Raw genomic sequence first — 7,356 nt, 5'->3', positions numbered from 1 at the left:
AGAGAGAGAGAGAGAGAGCAATGCCACTAGCATCAATATAAAATCCAATTGCCTTTGACAAAGTCACGTTATCTAGGTTGAGAGATCCTAAAACCTTGTGCACATGATGGTGGGCACTCCGTTGATTTGAATGATATTCCTTCCCAGTCTATGTCTTATATTATTTAACAATAAAGAGAGAACCACCACGAACATGTAGTACCTTTTCTGGAGAGACATTATAATGAACCAAATTAGCATCTTGATGAACATTGTCTTCATCATCATGAGGATTTTGTTGACTAGCATAAGCTTGATTTCGAGCTTCATCACATAATGCCTCTTGAAGCATCGACTGGATGAATGCCTTGTGCTCCCACAATATTCATAAGTTGCAGAAGAGGAAGAACCCCTTGATAAATGAGGTTGCTTATTTGTAATACCGTGTTCTTCATCGTACTCTCGTGCTCAACATTCAGATACCAAGTGACGAGTTTTGTCACAATAAGAACAATGCTTTTAAGGAAATCTCAAACGAGAAGAATTACCTCCTCTTTGGAAGCCACGACATGTAAACTGGGAGGAGGAAGAAGGGCGTTGCTGAAATGGACATCTCCAGACAGCAAAAGCTGTCTCTGATTCTGTGTACTCTTGGTGGGCAATCATGACCATTTTATGAGTTACCGACGTCTCACGATCATGACGTTGAGAATATTCAATCAAAGAAATACATGTATGCTCAAAGTCAATTCCAGCCTTGTTAGATAATATAGTGACAATATTATTATACAAAGGATTCTTCACCGTATGAAGAAGGTGTGTAACCAATTGAGTTCGAGGAATAGGATCCCCTGCAGCAAAAAGTTGATTTCATAATACCTTTGAATGATTAAATGTGACTAGACATGGATGTACGTGCCTTGAATTGAAGCTTGCCCAAAAGATTACAGAGATAGAGAATCTCTGTAACAGTTTTCTTCTCAAACATAGTGATAAGAAAGTCCCATATAGCATATGCATAACGTGGATAACGGATAAACATCTAGCATGAGTGAATCGTTAAGGGCAGAAAGTATATACCAACAAGCAGCCTTATCACGACGAATCCAGTGTGCATGATCAATTTTCCACTGTTCAAAAACAGGACCTTCGGTAATAATAACATCATTCTGAAGTGGATCAATAGGTTGAGGAGGGCATGCAAGAATACCAAGAAAAATATCTACCAATTCGTCTCCTCCCAAAATTAATAGCATCTTGTATTTCCAACCAAGAAATCGTTGGCCTTGGAAAAGAGGAACAGAACGCTGCCCAGAAGGAAATCCGTTAACAAGTATGGTGTTTGCCATGTCCGGTTGTGAGAACACGTATAAGATAAGATCGCAGAACTTACAGACCATGTATGAGATATGAGAAACGTAGCTAGAAATAGGCATGCACCAGACGATGAGCATAAATTGACATTGTAAAGAATAGAACGTGAACCAAAATTAGAACTCTAAAAGTGGAGACCCGTGTCTCATGCACGTAAGCAAACTTAGAGGTCCATAAAAGACGAAAATAATAATAAGAAAAAGCACCGCGTTAAGAAAAAAAATCACCGCGTTATAACGCAACTTGCACGGTAAGTTTTATATCTAATTATAGCTTGTATAGCAAGCATCTGTCTGAAGCTTTCACGGAAAGATTTGACGATCAAATCCTACTTACAACTCAGAGACAACTACCTATTTGCTCTCACAAAGAACCTGTTTTACTATTTTAGATACAGTTTTCCTGAACTGTCCTAACTTTTGGCTGAGAACTCTGATTGACAAACCGTTTTGATAGGACTCACCAGCACTGTGCCATCTACGCACTGTTTTAGTTTTAAGGACGTGATTAAGAAACAATTCTAATTATAACAAATGGAGATATAAAATCATGTAGGCAACATATAATCAAAGAACCAATCAAACCTACACAAAATTGTTACCAAAGATCAATCTTGTAAGAAATGAAATCATAATCATAAATTGAACAAGAAAACGTAGATGCTTCCCTTATGATTAGAATCGCTTTGATACCATGTTCAGGGAGAGAGACGAGACAAGAGACACCATATACGCTCCACAAGAATGAATCATATTAGTCACAAGTCACATATATATAGGCAAGACCTAGAGTGAGTTAGGGCTAGCTATATATAGCTCCAACAGGAATTCTTCTATCACCATGATAAATGAATAAAACAATTTATATTCACAACAAAAGCTATTCAAGCATGCTTGAAACATAATTCTTTAACATAATTTTAGATATAAATATTTTAGCTTTTAATATTATTCACGACTCTACTTTCAATTACATTTTATGTGAATTGGAGACACTCTAATACATGTTTGCAAGAATATCCCATAATTCTTCAACTAAATCACAATGTTCAATGCGAGGTGTGATTACTTGCCTTACATTTTGCTCATCACTATTTTGTTCTTGAGATTCAAATTCTTGAGCTCCATGTGCTAGTGGTTGGCTAAATCATAGGCTTCTTTAACTATTTGCTTACCTTTTCCATAATAAAGAACAAAGGGCACTGGTTCCTTCTCTATACTTGTCACTGTGCTCCTATTTTGAATCTCTTTGCATGATAATGTTTATTGTCTAGTTTCTTTATGGTTCTCCAGTAAAACTTTAACATCTTGAAGATCTTTGTAAACAACTTAACATAAAAGAAAAGGCTTTAAAAAATTGACTTTCTTCACACATGCAAGTGTGGGCTTCCAAAAACATACCTCCCTCTCGCAAATCTATGTGAGCACACTAATCTTGATCGAAACTTTTGCAAGGAAACTTTAGTTTTACCAACCTTGAGTGAATTGATGATATCATCAATTCACTCAATTATAGACACAAAAATTCATGCATTTCAAAAACCTATTTTACATGTGCATCCCCTTCAAAACGTTTCTGCTGAAAACTTCATCACTTCATGATTTTTCACACTATATATACTACTTATAACATTATCGATTAGACATCTTAGCCAGAACATGCACTTATTAATTATCTATAAAGATTTTGTTTGTGAATCATAGCAACGCCCTCTTATACACTAAAGGTGTTTAAGCCTTATTTATCCCAAATATGAAGCATAGGTTAGAATTTATCTTTGTTTCAAACATTCGTTTGGATTTTGTAACATCAAATGAAAGCTTGATCTTGGCAATGGCTATAAAGCAAACACAATGGTTCACACCATTTTGTTAGATGTTTTTAAGTGGGGTTGACTACTCGTTTACATCAACAAGGTTCTTTAAAAGGCATGCTTGGTCTTAGGATCATCTAGTGGTGCACAAATTGTGCAAAGTGCTTCTCTTCCTCAATCTATTGTGCACATTGCTCAATGTTAATGAAACAAGTAATAAGCCTTATAATGCTTTACAAAATCATGTTTAATAACTAGCCTTGAGATCTTAGCTACCAACCCTTATCACAAAAAACATGTGATTGTCTTCATAGTAGTAGATTATGCTTTGAGCATAGTGTAGTTTTCACAGGTTTAATTAAAAACTAATAATGAAAATAAAAATTAATGGGTAGGAACTTGGGTAAATGAAAGACAAATTGAGTAATGGTTTAAATGCTATTGGACAAGTGAAAGGCTTTTATACGGAATTGATATAACACTAGTGTGGTGGATATGATCAATGAGGAGATTAAAACATAATTATGAAGAGACTAATGACTCGATTAATGACTCGATTAATGAATATACGGAATTATGAAGAGACTAATGACTCGATTAATGAATATACGGAATTGATATAACACTAGTGTGGTGGATATGATCAATGAGGAGATTAAAACATAATTATGACTCGATTAATGAATATACAGAATTGATATAACACTAGTGTGGTGGATATGATCAATGAGGAGATTAAAACATAATTATGAAGAGACTAATGACTCGATTAATGAATGTGAACACTTTAATAAGAATCAAGCAAAGAAAAACCTTTCTTTGCTTGATAAAATTACTCGTATGTATTTACAAAACAAAGGAATAGCATTTATGTTGTTTAAACATTATTAGTTTTAGCTTGATGGAGATGCTATGAATTTTGTGAAAAAGGATATCTCATATTATGGCAGAGAGAGAGAGAGAGAGAGAGAGAGAGAGAGAGCCATGGCACTAGCATCAATATAAAATCCTTGTACACATGATGATGGGCACTCTGTTGATTTGAATGATATTCCTTCTCAGTCTATGTCTTATATTATTTATAATAACATCCCTACTTAATTTCCTCTCCACTTCCTCTCCTTTATTCGTTTTTATTTACATATGGAGAGGAAAAAGAATAGAAAGATTTCATGTTTCTTCTACTTCGAGTTCTCATCAAACATAGGGTAATATCAGGAGGAGGGAAGAACAAAAGAAGAATAAGAAAAGAGAAACTTATGTTCTTGAATATCTTTGTGAATGCATCCCTCAACTCAGCATAGTTAGAAAAATGGCCATCATCAAATTGCATGAGCCAATCCATTAGAATATCTTCAAAGGTGGTAGCAAATTGATCTCTCTTGAGATCCTTCAAGAGTTCTTCTATTGGCTTATAGACCTTCCATGCCTGCTCAAATGTATTGATGTGGATGTGAGGGTCATTTGACTTTGCACCCTTAAACATCGGGAAGTGATCATTTGTTCAAGTTTTTAGCTATTTTAAACCACACTTCGACCTTTGTGCTTTGTCAAGTCAACACTTCTGTGAGTTTTTAGTGCCACTCATATCCTATTTCATCTAGTTTTCTCAACATTGTATTGAACTGCTTCTCCTCATAAAAGCACTCCTAGTTTTGAATTGTTAAAGCCATTATCGTGTGTGCAAGTTGATGATGCCATTGAGACTCTCATTCTAATTTTGAAGTATCATTGGAGGTGCTCTTGTACTTGTTCTTCTTCTTCAGAGGTGGTCTCATACTTCTTCAGAGGTGGTCTCATACTTCTCCTTCTTCTTCTTCTTTTCCTCCTTATCAGAGTCACTATGTGACTAAGATTGTGTCTTGGTTGTTCTTGCCTTTCGTTCCTTTATCAACAAACCTGATGGTGTTCTTAATAAAATCTTCCAAGATCTTTGTAGGATTATATTGTTCCATTTTCTTGATGTCCTTGTCCCTCAGGCCATTGGTAGCAAATCATCTAAGGTTTGGCACCATTGGTGGGTTTTCCACTTTCTGGGCCTTTTCCTTGATTCGGTGTCATGGAAAGAGGAAATTTTTATAAGCTAAATTGATATAAAAATGTGACGGTCTCGAATGTAGCCATATCTTAATCGTATAACTTAATCTTAGCAAACATTGAAACTGACTTAATCGTTAGATTTCTACATAGCAATACAATCAAATCAATCCTCTCAAATAGAAAAATAAGCATGCATGCCATATCCAAGATTCTTATCACATAAGTAAAGAATCATGTAATCTCAAACAAACATTCACACAATATAAATCTCTATCAATTAAAGCATCTCATCTCAATCAATCACAATGTATGTTTCTATCTCAAGATTCTATCATCATTACCATGCTTGACAACATGGTTACTCATAATGACCAAAATCCAACCAATCTAGGGCTTTCTCCGATGCCTGTCCACCCAACCTCCACACTGGACATCTCGGCCATTCCTGAGTATGCCTCTTTCTAAAACTCGTCCTCTCTGGGTTCTACCACATGGCTTCTAGAGAGCATGAATCTCGTTCTCTGTCTGGCGTTCCCTGTCTAAGGACGGCCAGCATGCATATCAATCGTTCATACACAAGCATATCAATCCTTCATTTTAAAAAAAAGCAATCTGAAGTCATACTTACCATCTTACACTATCTCTAGTCCATAATCTTTTAAGGCATGCATATTCAAGTCAATCAAAATTACCTTCAAGTATAAAACAAGCTTTTAATTCAAACACCCCTTAACTTCTCTTGGTCTTTTAAGGCACACAAGAATCTTTATTTTTAACAAAATCTATTATCATGTTCTAACTAGCGAGATAATCTCTAGTCACTATAGCTAAGTCCTAACTATGCTTATGCATTAGTCCATCCGGTTTATGCGTTAGTCCATCCGATCACTATAGATAAGATAGTCAATCTTGATGGCAATTTCTAAGGCAAAGCCTGACAACTTGTCTCTTTCGGAGAGTAATACCTTTCAATTTATTCATTAGTCCATCCGGTTTATGCATTAGTCCATCCGGTTTATGCGTTAGTCCATCCGATCACTATAGATAAGATAGTCAATCTTAATGGCAATTTCTAAGGCAAAGCCTAACAACTTGTCTCTTTCGGAGAGTAATACCTTTCAATTTATTTAGAATTAGAGAAAAGTCAAAACTACAAAGTTTTAGGACTTCTAATTCTCTATAAAATATATCTCAATGATGGTTCACTAAAAATGAGTTCTAAGGTCTCTTTGAGAGCATTCGAAATGGCCAAAGTTGTGTTTTCAGCATAAAACTGTAAAAAATAGCCAAGTGCTCCACTTTGAACTCGAATAACTCAAAAACGAAAGGGATTTGGCTTTCTAGCCTCTGATATGCTCTTGTAGAGTTTTCTGCCGTCTAAAACTTTTGTCTTTATGTCAAAATCTAATTCTAAACACACGGAAAGATAAATGCTTCGCAAAACAGTTCCTAATAAAGGTTATACCTAAAATTAATTCATAAACTAGTCAAATATTCTATCTTCTAATTCTTTACCCCACCAAAACTATTTATTCCATGAGTCTCATAGACCAAGATGATCATGTATAATTAATAAAATTAAGAATTACTCATCATTAAGCACGCCCTCTATCGACTCGGATTCTCTCGTATATACTTATCGATTTATTTATTTCATATCAAAAGAATTTGAAGAAAAATAATAAAAAGAGAGTTTGTATACTTCTCTGATATATTTGAAGATGTCTTGATTGAGTGGGAATCCATGTCTACTCTCAAGAAGTTGTGAAAGAGCTGTTTGTAGATTTAACAAGCCTCTTAGATCTGCTGTCAGGGGTGCAATGTGCAAGAGGTATAACTTCATGCACAATTATCAGAAGCTTGTCATGTGGGTACTTAAAATTACTGGAACATGTGTATTCTACAACCTAATGTGGGCGAAATTGCCAAAATTAGTTGTATGTGAAAGTCAACTCCAAAAATACATCACGTTTTACTTTTTTATCAAATTTTCATTTGCATGTCCATCTACATACCTAAAGGCTTTCTTTACACTGCACACTAACTAATTGAAAACTCGATCTTGAATTTTCACTTAATTTTAACACTTAGAATTTTTACTACTAAAAAACTACTCAAAATCTGCTGGAATTCATTACCGAAATTTGTAG

This window comes from Cibotium barometz, chromosome 3, assembly GCF_041138505.1.
Source record: "Cibotium barometz isolate CiBa-2024 chromosome 3, ASM4113850v1, whole genome shotgun sequence".
NCBI lineage: Eukaryota > Viridiplantae > Streptophyta > Polypodiopsida > Cyatheales > Cibotiaceae > Cibotium > Cibotium barometz.
This window is presented reverse-complemented; position numbering follows the sequence as displayed.